Source organism: Leucoraja erinacea, unplaced genomic scaffold (assembly GCF_028641065.1).
Source record: "Leucoraja erinacea ecotype New England unplaced genomic scaffold, Leri_hhj_1 Leri_1651S, whole genome shotgun sequence".
Taxonomy (NCBI): Eukaryota; Metazoa; Chordata; class Chondrichthyes; order Rajiformes; family Rajidae; genus Leucoraja; species Leucoraja erinaceus.
The window spans coordinates 1-12,098 of NW_026575948.1; the positions used below are offsets into that span (position 1 = coordinate 1).

The 12,098-nt window shown below is 45.5% G+C and overlaps 1 long non-coding RNA gene across 1 annotated transcript; it reads right to left on the bottom strand.

Annotated features, from left to right (window-relative positions):
- Positions 1 to 21: 21 nt before the first annotated feature.
- On the bottom strand, positions 22 to 8,161 carry LOC129716075 (uncharacterized). Its single transcript, XR_008726589.1, has 3 exons — positions 7,526 to 8,161; positions 6,512 to 6,840; positions 22 to 5,957 (listed from the first exon to the last, which is right to left on the bottom strand). It is a non-coding gene; the product is annotated as an uncharacterized LOC129716075 (long non-coding RNA).
- Between the last annotated feature and the right edge of the window lie 3,937 nt (positions 8,162 to 12,098).

Genomic DNA, 12,098 nt, shown 5'->3' on the forward strand with positions numbered 1-12,098 from the left:
CCCTGAACTGGATTGCGCTTCGATGGAAAGAATAGTCGGTGTATGGAGCAAGCTGCCAGAGGTCGTTGAGGCTGGGATTATCCCATCGTTTAAGAAGCAGTTGGACAGGTACATGGATAGGACAGGTTTTGTGGGATATTGACCAGGCGCAGGCAGGTGGGACTAGTGTAGCTGGGACATTGTTGGCCGGTGTGGGCAATAGACAATAGACAATATGTGCAGGAGGAGGCCTGGATATGTGAAAAGAAAGAGATTAGTTAAAACAAATGTAGGTCCCTTGCAGTCAGAAACAGGCAAGTTGATCATGGGGAACAGCAAGTTGATGCCATAATAACCATGAATGTTTTTTTCCCCCCCAGAGCCTTTATTGAATTGAATTGTTTGTAAGTTCCATGAAGGTAATTAAATTTGTTGTTGAATTGGTGAATCCAGCAAGGCGTAGATCCGTCTGTCTTCTTTCAAAAGCCTCAACTTTCCAATAACACTCATCCCCTTTGGAAAGTTAATTTCACCCTTGTTAACAAATGTTAAAAGGGTTTGGTGCAAAACAAATCCTTCTCACCTTAAAGCCATGCACACTAGCATTTGCATTTCTATCCTGAGAAAATTACTCTGACTCTCTTCTCTATCTAAACCCTTCAGAATTGTATGCTCTGTCAGATCACCCCTCAGTCTTCGATACTATAGAGTAAACCATGGAGTAAACATTATAGAATAACTCGATGTTTGGCACCCGATCAAATCAAAGATTCAAGATGCTTGGTCCCAGGCTAGATGCAGGAAGATTGTTCCCGATGTTGGGGAAGTCCAGGACAAGGGGTCACAGCTTAAGGATAAGGGGGAAATCCTTTAAAACCGAGATGAGAACTTTTTTCACACAAAGAGTGGTGAATCTCTGGAACTCTCTGCCACAGAGGGTAGTTGAGGCCAGTTCATTGGCTATATTTAAGAGGGAGTTAGATGTGGCCCTTGTGGCCAGGGGGATCAGAGGGTATGGAGAGAAGGCAGGTACGGGATACTGAGTTGGATGATCAGCCATGATCATATTAAATGGCGGTGCAGGCTCGAAGGGCCGAATGGCCTACTCCTGCACCTAATTTCTATGTTTCTATGTTTCTATGAACAAGGATATGGCGGACCAATTGAATAACTACTTTGGTTCCGTCTTCACAAAGGAAGACATAAATAATCTGCCAGAAATAGCAGGGACCGCGGGTCAAAGGAGTTGGTGGAATTGAGTGAAATCCAGGTTAGTCGTGAAGTGGTGTTAGGTAAATTGAATGGATTAAAGGCCGATAAATCCCCAGGGCCAGATAGGCTGCATCCCAGAGTACTTAAGGAAGTAGCTCCAGAAATAGTGGATGCATTAGTAATAATCTTTCAAAACTCTTCAGATTCTGGAGTAGTTCCTGAGGATTGGAGGGTAGCAAACGTAGCCCCACTTTTTAAGGAGAGAGAAAGGGGGAATTACAGACCCGTTAGTCTAACATCGGTAGTGGGGAAACTGCTAGTTATTAAAGATGGGATAGCAGCACATTTGGAAAGTGGTGAAATCATTGGACAAAGTCAGCATGGATTTACGAAAGGTAAATCATGTCTGACGAATCTTATAAAAATTTTCGAGGATGTAACTAGTAGCGTGGATAGGGGAGAACCAGTGGATGTGATGTATCTGGACTTCCAGAAGGCTTTCGACAAGGTCCCACATAAGAGATTAATATATAAACGTAAAGCACACGGCATTGAGGGTTCAGTATTGATGTGGATAGAGAACTGTCTGGCAAACAGGAAGCAATGAGTAGGAGTAAACGGGTCCTTTTCACAATGGCAGGCAGTGACTAGTGGGGTATGGCAAGGCTCAGTGCTGGGACCCCAGCTATTTGCAATATATATTAATGATCTGGATGAGGGATTTGAAGGCAATATCTCCAAGTTTGCGGATGACACTAAGCTGGGGGGCAGTGTTATCTGTGAGGAGGATGCTAGGAGACTGCAAGGTGACTTGGATAGGCTGGGTGAGTGGGCAAATGTTTGGCAGATGCAGTATAATGTGGATAAATGTGAGGTTATCCATTTTGGTGGCAAAGAAAGCGAATGGTATGTTGGCTTTCATAGCAAAAGGATTTGAGTACCTGGGATGTCAGGACTGCCTTATGAAGAAAGATTGGATAGACTTGGTTTATACTCTCTAGAATTTAGGAGATTGAGAGGGGATCTTATAGAAACTTACAAAATTCTTAAGGGGTTGGACAGGCTAGATGCAGGAAGATTGTTCCCGATGTTGGGGAAGTCCAGGACAAGGGGTCACAGTTTAAGGATAAGGAGGAAATCCTTGAAAACCGAGATGAGAAGAACTTTTTTCCACAGAGAGTGGTGAATCTATGGAACTCTCTGTCACAGAGGGCAGTTTAGGCCGGTTCATTGGCTATATTTAAGAGGGGGTTAGATGTGGCCTTTGTGGCTAAGGGGATCAGAGGGTATGGAGAGAAGGCAGGTACGGGATACTGAGTTGGATGATCAGCCTTGATCATATTGAATGGTGGTTCAGGCTCGAAGGGCCGAATGGCCTACTCCTGCACCTAATTTCTATGTTTCTATTCGGCCCTTCAAGCCAGCACCGCCATTCACTGTGATCATGGCTGATCATTCACAACCAGTACCCCGATCCTGCCTTCTCCCCATATCCATTGACTCCGTTATCTTTAAATCTCTATCTAACTCTCTCTTGAAAGCATCCAGAGAACCGGCCTCCACTGCCTTATGACGATGAGAATTCCACAGATTCACAACTCTCTGGGTGAAAATGTGTTTTCTCATCTCAGTCCTAAATGGCTTACCCGTTATTCTTAAAATGTGTCCCATGGTTCCTCCATATATAATTAATTTCTGTGCCTATATCTGAACTGACAAAGCTCGGCTGTTCAGGCGTGTGGTGGCCGGTGTTGAGAATGTCTGTTAGAACAGTAAAGACAATGTTAAGGTAACGCAAACTTACGTGTGACCGTGACATCTGTGCCGTGACCATTATATATTTCCCCTGTGAAAACACTCACTCGGCAGTAATACCTTCCTGTATCGATCATTTTGAGGTCAGTGATTTCGATGGATACTTTTAGAATTCCCTTTGAATTATTTGTCAGAACGCGACCATAATAGTCGCCGCTCGTGTTGGAAACGGCACGAGTTTCCACGTCTTTGTACCAACTAATGGTCCTAATTAAACTGCTTGTGTCGCCAACAACTGCACAGTTTAGCCGCACAGTCCCGCCTTCAGTAACTGTGATCTGCTTCGGTGATTGTATGATCGATTCATCGGATCCAACAGCACATGAAACCAGAAAGAATATTATAGTCTCGGCGCTGGCCTTTCGGCCCACCCCGTCAATGCCATCCATTACACCTATCTACACAATCCCATTTACTCGCGTTAGGATCATGGCCTTTCTATGTCTCAGCGTTTCAAGTGCTTGGCGAGACGATTCTTAAATGTCGTGAGACAACCCGGGCTCGATCCTGACCCCGGGTGCTGTCTGTCTGTGTGGAGTTTGCACGTTCTCCATTATATTGCCTGCGTTTCCCCTGGGCGTTCTTGCTTCCTCTCTCAACCCAAGGACGCGCGTCCTGACAGGCAATTAACATCCCTAAACAACTCCTAGCATCCATCCAGCCAACTGAGACAAAAGCACACTGGATAGCCACCAAGTGGTCACAGGAGTGGAAGGCAACCTCATCTCCATTACACAGCTCCATCTGTTCACCAGATAAAACCTGTCCAGGGTCTGACCTCCCCAGAGGAGCATGGGTGAAGCTCAACAGACTTGGTACTGGAGTTGGGTGTTTCAATGCCAGCATGTGGAGATGGGGGCTCCGCCAGAGCCCAGCCTGTGAATGTGGAGCAGAACAACAGGCAGCCAACCATGTCATCTCTGGGTGCCCGCTCTCCCACCCACCAAATGGAGCTGTGTCAGGGCCTGGCAGACATTGACGCCAAGAGACAACAACCTGGCTGCTCAACACCCGGCTTGAGATCTAACTATTCCTTTAGTTTATTTATGTTTCATTCGCAAGAAGAAGAAGTACAGCTGTAAATCATCCCTGGTTTATGGAGGAGTCGGAGTGACTGGAGCGTGAATGTGAATTTAGAGGGAACTGGTTTGCTGTTCGATGGGAAAAAATGGCTTCTTGCCTCGTTCTAGAAATGGGGATTTCGCCCACAATGGACATTAATCACTTTGGTTTAGTTTAGTTTAGAGATACAGAGCGGATACAGGCCCTTCGGCCCACCGAGTCCGCTGCGATCAACGATCCCAGCAAAATAATGCTATTCTACACACACTAGGGACAATTTAATTTTTTACCGAGGCCAATTAGCCTACAAACCAGTACGTCTTTGGAGTGTGGGAGGAAAACGGAGCTCCCGGTGAAACCCCACGCAGGGGGAACGTAAACTCCGTACAGACAGAACCCGTAGTCAGGATCGAACCCGGGGTCCCTGGCGCTGTAAGGCAGCAACTCTACCGCCGCGCCACCGTGTTGCCCCTCTCTCCAGCTTTCCTGAACCCACTGTACTTTCCTTACAGTTCCTCCATCTTCCCCGCCAGGTTATGGTCATATGTTTGTTATTCCGATTTTGTGCTTCAACATTCATGGATGTTACAGCGTCGAAAGCGACCATGAAATCGGCACGGATTATATCAAATGATGCACCGATTCTCTCTTCATCCCGTACACTGATGCACAGTCTCTAGCCCAGAGTAGGGGAATCGAGGACCAGAGGACACAGGTTCAAGGTGAAGGGGGAAAGATTCAGTAGGAATCCGATGGGTATTTTTTTCGCACAGAGGGCGCTCGATTTATGGAACAAGCTGCCAGAGGAGGTAGTTGAGGCTGGGACTATCCCATCGTTTAAGAAGCAGTTGGACAGGTACATGGATAGGACAGGTTTGGAGGGATATGGACCAGGCGCTGGCAGTTGGGACTAGTGTAGATGGGACATTGTTGGCCGGTGTGGGCAAGTTGGGCCGAAGGGCCTGTTTCCACACTGTATCACTCTGTGACTAGTGTAGATGGGACATTGTTGGCCGGTGTGGGCAAGTTGGGCCGAAGGGCCTGTTTCCACACTGTATCACTCTGTGACTAGTGTAGATGGGACATTGTTGGCCGGTGTGGGCAAGTTGGGCCGAAGGGCCTGTTTCCACACTGTATCACTCTGTGACTGATCTTGCACATTGTAATTTAAAAAAGAGAAACATAGAAAAATAGGTGCAGAAGTAGGCCATTCGGCCCTTCCAGCCAGCACCGCCATTCAATATGATCATCTGAAATCAGTACCCCGTTCCTGCATTCTCCCCGTATCTCTTGATTCCGTTAGCCCTAAGAGCTAAATCTAACTCCCTCTTTAAAGCATCCACTGCCTTCTGTGGCAGAGAATTCCACAGATTCACAACTCTCTGGGTGAAAAGATGTTTCCTCGTCTCCGTTCTAAATGGCCTCCCCCTTATTTTCAAACTGTGTCCCCTGGTTCCTAAATCTGATCTGACAACGTTTCGTTGTTGAGACGTGCGGTGGCCGGTGTTAAGGATGTTTTTGAGAACAGTAAAGACAAAGTTAAGATAACGCAAACTTACGTGTGACTGTGACATCTGTGCCGTGACCATTATATATTTCCCCTGTGAAAACACGCACTCGGCAGTAATACCTTCCTGTCTCGTTCATTTTGAGGTCAGTGATTTCGATGGACACTTTTAGAATCCCCGGTGAAATACTTGTCCGAACGCGACCATAATAGTCGCCGCTCGTGTTGGAAACGGCCCGAGTTTCCACGTCTTTGTACCAACTAAAGGCCACAATTATATTCGGGTTCCCAACAAATGCACAGTTTAGCCGCACAGTCCCGCCTTCAGTAACTGTGATCTGTTTCGGTGATTGTATGATCGATTCATCGGATCCAACAGCACCTGAAACCAGAAATAATATTTCTCCTGCATTGTCAGAGTGAGGCTAAATGCAAATTGGAGGAGCAGCATCTCATATTTGGTTTGGGCAGTTTACACCCCAGTGGTATGAATATTGATTTCTCTCACTTCAAGTAATTCCGGCATCCTCTCTCTCTCTATCCCCCAACCCCCACCCAAGTCGCACCAGCTTCTCGTTATCACCCAACACACAGCGAACAATGGCCTGTTTCCTTTATCATGGTTACTTTTCTCAGACAATCATGACAATAAAACTCATTTGAATCTTGACTGCTGACACCCTTTGCATATATGTCATTCATTATATCTCTCTATATCATCGCCTATATCTCTCGTTTCCCTTATCCCTAACCAGTCTGAAGAAGGGTCTCGACCCAAAACGTCACACATTCCTTCTCTCCAGAGATGCTGCCCGTCCCGCTGAGTTTCTCCAGTTTTTGTGTCTGCAGTTCCATCCGACACACAAAGGCAAGTGGAGTCGGATTAAGAATGTTTTTTAGAACAGTAAAGATAAAGTTAAGGTTCTGCAAACTTACGTGTGACCGTGACATCCGTGCCGTGACCATGATATGTTTCCCCTGTGAAAACACTCACTCGGCAGTAATACCTTCCTGTATCGTTCATTTTGAGGTCAGTGATTTCGATGGATTCTTTTAGAATTCCCTGTGAATTATTTTTCAGAACGCGACCATAATAGTCGCCGCTCGTGTTGGAAACGGCACGAGTTTCCACGTCTTTGTACCAACTAATGAAATTGAACTGCCTGTGTCGCCAACAAATGCACAGTTTAGCCGCACAGTCCCGCCTTCAGTAACTGTGATCTGCTTCGGTGATTGTATGATCGATTCATCGGATCCAACAGCACCTGAAACCAGAAAGAATATTATAGTCTCGGCGCTGGCCTTTCGGCCCACCCCGTCAATGCCATCCATTACACCTATCTACACAATCCCATTTACTCGCGTTAGGATCATGGCCTTTCTATGTCTCAGCGTTTCAAGTCCTTGGCGAGACGCCTCTTAATGTCGGGAGACAACCCGGGTTTGATCCTCTCTCTCTCTCTCTCTCTCTCTCTCTCTCTCTCTCTCTCTCTCTCTATCTCTCTCTCCCCCCTCTCTCCCCCTCTCTCTCTCTCTCTCTCTCTCTCTCTGTCTGTGTGTGTGTGTGTGTGTGTGTGTGTGTGTGTGTGTGTGTGTGTGTGTGTGTGTGTGTGTGTGTGTGTGTGTGTGTGTGTGTGTGTGTGTGTGTGTGTGTGTGTGTGTGTGTGTGTGTGTGTGTGTGTGTGTGTGTGTGTGTGTGTGTGTGTGTGTGTGTGTGTGTGTGTGTGTGTGTGTGTGTGTGTGTGTGTGTGTGTGTGTGTGTGTGTGTGTGTGTGTGTGTGTGTGTGTGTGTGTGTGTGTGTGTGTGTGTGTGTGTGTGTGTGTGTGTGTGTGTGTGTGTGTGTGTGTGTGTGTGTGTGTGTGTGTGTGTGTGTGTGTGTGTGTGTGTGTGTGTGTGTGTGTGTGTGTGTGTGTGTGTGTGTGTGTGTGTGTGTGTGTGTGTGAACCTACCAGACAACAGCAGAAAGAACCAAGCGACCACACTCCACTGCATCTTTGAACGACTACCTGTGGGCGGAAACAAACACAAAAACAGGTCAGGCAGCATCTGCGGAAGAAATGGGAAATCCGTCTGAAGAGAGGTCCAGACCCGAAACGTCGCCTGTCCATGTTCTCCAGAGATGCTTCTGACCCGCTGATCCATTTTGTCACGTTACAACCACAAACGCAAATGTATTTTATTGGGATTTTATGTGATAGACCAACACAAAGTGGCGCATAATTGTGAAGTGGAAGGAAAATGATACATGGTTTTCAATTTTTTTTACAATAAAAAACTGAAAAGTGTGGCGTGCAAAAGTATTCAGCCCCCTTTACTCTGATGCCCCTAAATAAAATCCAGTGCAACCAATTGCCTTTAGAAGTCACCTAATTAATAAATAAAATCCACTTGTGTGTAATCTAATCTCAGTATAAATACAGCTGTTCTGTGAAGGCCTCAGAGGTTTGTTAGAGAACATTAGTGAACAAACAGCATCATGAAGCCCAATGAACACACCAGACAGGTCAGGGATAAAGTTGTGGAGAAGTTTAAAGCAGGGTCAGGTTATAAAAAATATCCCAAGCTTTGAACATCTCACGGAGCACTGTTCAACCCATCATCGAAAATGGAAAGCGTATGGAACATCTGCAATGTAACTGCCCCACATCGGCAGTTAGTTAAATTCTGAACCTCACGTTTTTTGGTTCCTACCTGTAATAGTGGCGTTCCTAAGGGCGGAATTAAATTGCCAACTTAGTTTCCGTGGGGCACGGTTGTTGGCCACCTTGGAGGGCAGCAAAGAAAAAGGAAGCAACACAAAGGGGATACACGGCCAAAATAAGTTAAACGTTAAATAAGCAAGATCATAAAGAAAGACAGAAGCCATGGCTACGAAGAAACCAAGAAATACCTCTTAAGTAGTAAGCAGTGGACGAGTTCTCACGGGTTGGTTGGAGCCGAAAATAAACCCCGTATTTAACCACGACCTCAGGCCTCGTGTACTAATTGGGAGCTACAGTGAGAACTCGACTGCTCTGCATGAGTAGCCGAGGAGGACGTCACCAGACGGCAGCAGCCGAGAAGAGACGAACCATATCCATGCTGTGTGTGTATTTTCTACCACCACCTACGCTGAAACACAAGAAGAGCAAGCCCACAGGAAGGCCCAGGTGCCGCTAGTGTGAATATTGCTGCTAAGGAAAAACTCATGTTTTGCACAAGAGACTGATATATTATCTACATTTTCATTTAATAAGTTGATGTTGTTATTTTCTACAACTAAAGGACTTTAAGTGTTTTGCACAAGAGACTGAGATATAATGTGCATTTCATTTATGTTGTTTACTTACATTTCCTTATTGAAGACCATTAATACTCACACTGTGTTGATATTGAGAATTAGTTTATTGATGGTTACACTGTAAACATCCTGTTAAAACAAGCAGTACTCATAGTAATTTAAAGGTGCATTTCTGTTACTTAACAAGTGTTTAATGCATATGTAACTTACCTGTGGAAGAGTTGATACCTTTATTTGTCTAATTATCACTCAGAGTGATTTAAGTTGATAACACTATAACATTTATTTATTAATTAGGTACTTACTCAACATAAGAAAATATTAGATTTAAACCAAACTAAAGTAAACCAAGTAAAATGTCAGAGTTTGAGCTTTCCCCTGAAAGTGACAGAGAAGATGATGAAGGTGATGACACGAAACAGCACTGCCCAGACGCACAACCACAAACGACCAAAGGCACTGGAGATGATATCCACACTTCCTCACAAGAGCCACAAAGAGGCCAAAGAGTCCACAAGCTAACGGAAAAGGGCCAAGAACTGCACGATGAGCAAGTAAGAAAGGTTGCACACCGTTTCAGTGTGAGCTACGAGAAGTGGAAGGCTGTCATTAAGGATGCCAAAGGGGCGCTGAGTGGTCAATGCTCAAACAACCTGCTGAATGAACACATCACCAAGGTAAGCAATGCTTCAAAGAATCTGAACGCTGTTTATGAAGAGCTGAGACACATCGACATTCTAGATCATGACACACGTCGCAGAGTAGACACCTGTGAATCAGTAACAACGAAGATAATCAAAACGGCAAGAGGTTATCTAAACACGGGAAAGAGTGAATGTCAAGTGGATGAAGAAAAAGGTGTTAAAGATACAGAATCTCTGTTCAATTCTGCAGACTCAGATAAGATGAGCATCAAATCTCACCGCACCAAATCATCCAGGTGAAGAAATGATATATTATCTGCGAGGGTATGTGGGTGGAGCTGCCAAGAAGGCCATAGAGAGATACTTTCTGCTAGGCACAGAGTCAGCCTATCATGCAGCGTGGACCAGCATGGACCATCCTAGAAGAGAGATTATGGCAATCCATTCCTCATCGCCAAAGCCTTCAGAGACAAGCTTGATTCATGGCCCAAGATACGCTCCAAAGGCAGTTTAGAACTTCAAGAACTCACTGACTTCCTTCGCATCTGTGAGGCCGCCATGTCTCAGATTAGAGGTCTTGAGGTACTCAATGACTGCAACGAGAATCAGAAAATGCTTGCTAAACTTCCAGACTGGCTCACCTCAAGATGGAACAGGAAAGTCATAAAAGTGGAAGAACAAAGTCACAAGTTCCCAAGCTTCAGCCAATTCGTCAAGTTCCTCACACGTGAAGAAAAAATTGCTTGCAACCCGATAACGTCCCTCTACGCTCTAAAACCAAGTGAAGTTGAGAAGAGCAAGGCTTCAATGAACAGAGGTCTTGGAGCAAAGGTATTGGTAACAAACCCTGATGAGAAGGCTGTCGCCACAAGCTGTGTGTTCTGTGAGAGGGAAGGTCACAGTCTACACAAGTGTTATAAATTCATGGATGAGACGGTCTCTGAGCGAGTCAAGTTTGTTCAAGAAAGGAAGTTGTGCTTTGGCTGTCTGAAGTCTGGCCATCGCTCAAAGGAATGTGAAAACAGAATGATCTGCAATACATGTGAAAGGAGACATCCAACTTGCCTCCACGACAATCGCACCAAGGAAGGAAGGATGTTAACAAGGCCCTGATGAAGCAAGAGACCGTGAGCGGTCAACGGAAGGCAAGATGAACCGATCACCAGATAAGACAACAAGAACCTCACCTGAGGCAACATCCAATAGAGTCATCCAGCATGTCAAAGACACCCATACGTCCACCATCATCCCAGTGTGGGTGTCAGCCACAAGTGAGCCTAATCGTGAAGTTCTTGTGTATGCACTTCTGGATACACAGAGTGACACAACCTTTCTCCTAGAAGACACTGCAAAAGCTCTACACGTGAAGAACAAACCAGTTCAGCTAAAGCTCTCCACAATGGCTTCAAGAAACACAGTTGTGTCCTGTAGGAATCTGACTGGTCTACAAGTAAGAGGATTTTACTCAGACAAGATACTCCAGCTGCCAGTGACCTACACAAGAGAATTCATACATTCAAACAGAGATAATATTCCCTCACCAGAGACTGCAAAGGCATGGCCTCATCTCGAACACATCGCAGATGACATAGCTCCACATCAAAGCTGCAATGTTGCCTTACTAATTGGCTACAACTGTCCTCAAGCTCTCGTCCCAAGACAAGTTCTACCTGGTGAAGAAAATCAGCCCTTTGCACTGAGAACCGACTTGGGCTGGAGTGTAGTTGGCTATGGTTGGCCATGGCAACCTATGTCTCGATTATGGAGATGCTATTGGAGTGAGTCACCAGGTTATCGTGAAGCAAGTGATATCAGGTATTCAGTCCACTTCAAACCTCACAAGCGAAGTGCATTATGTCCGTAGAACACAGATCAAGGAAGTAGTCTCACCTGCAGCTGTCATCAAGGTGCTGGAAGCTGACTTTGTGGAAAGAATTTCAGAGTCAATTATTAAAGATGTAATAATGGGGCATTTGGATAGCAGTAAAAGGATTAGTCCAAGTCAACATGGATTTATGAAAGGGAAATCATGCTTGACTAATCTTCTGAATTTTTTGAGGATGTGACGTAAAATGGATGAAGGGGTGCCAGTGGATGTAGTGTATCTAGACTTTCAGAAAGCCTTTGATAAGGTCCCGCACGGGAGACTGGTGACTAAAATTAGAGCGCATGGTATTGGGGGTAGGGTGTTGACATGGATAGAAAATTGGTTGGCAGACAGGAAGCAAAGAGGAGGAGTGAACGTGTCTTTTTCAGAATGGCAGGCAGTGGCGAGTGGAGTGCCACAAGGCTCGATGTTGGGGCTACAACTGTTTACCATATATATTAATGATTTGGAAGAGGGAATTAGGAGCAACACTAGCAAGTTTGCGGATGACACAAAGCTGGGTGGCAGCGTGAACTGTGAAGAGGATGTTAGGAGGTTGCAGGGTGACCTGGACAGGTTGAGTGAGTGGGCAGATGCGTGGCAGATGCAGTATAATATAGATAATGTGGGGTTATACACTTTGGCGGAAAAACAAGGGGGCAGATTATTATGTCAATGGGGTTAGGTTAGGTAAGGGGGAGGTACAGCGAGACCTGGGTGTCCTTGTACAC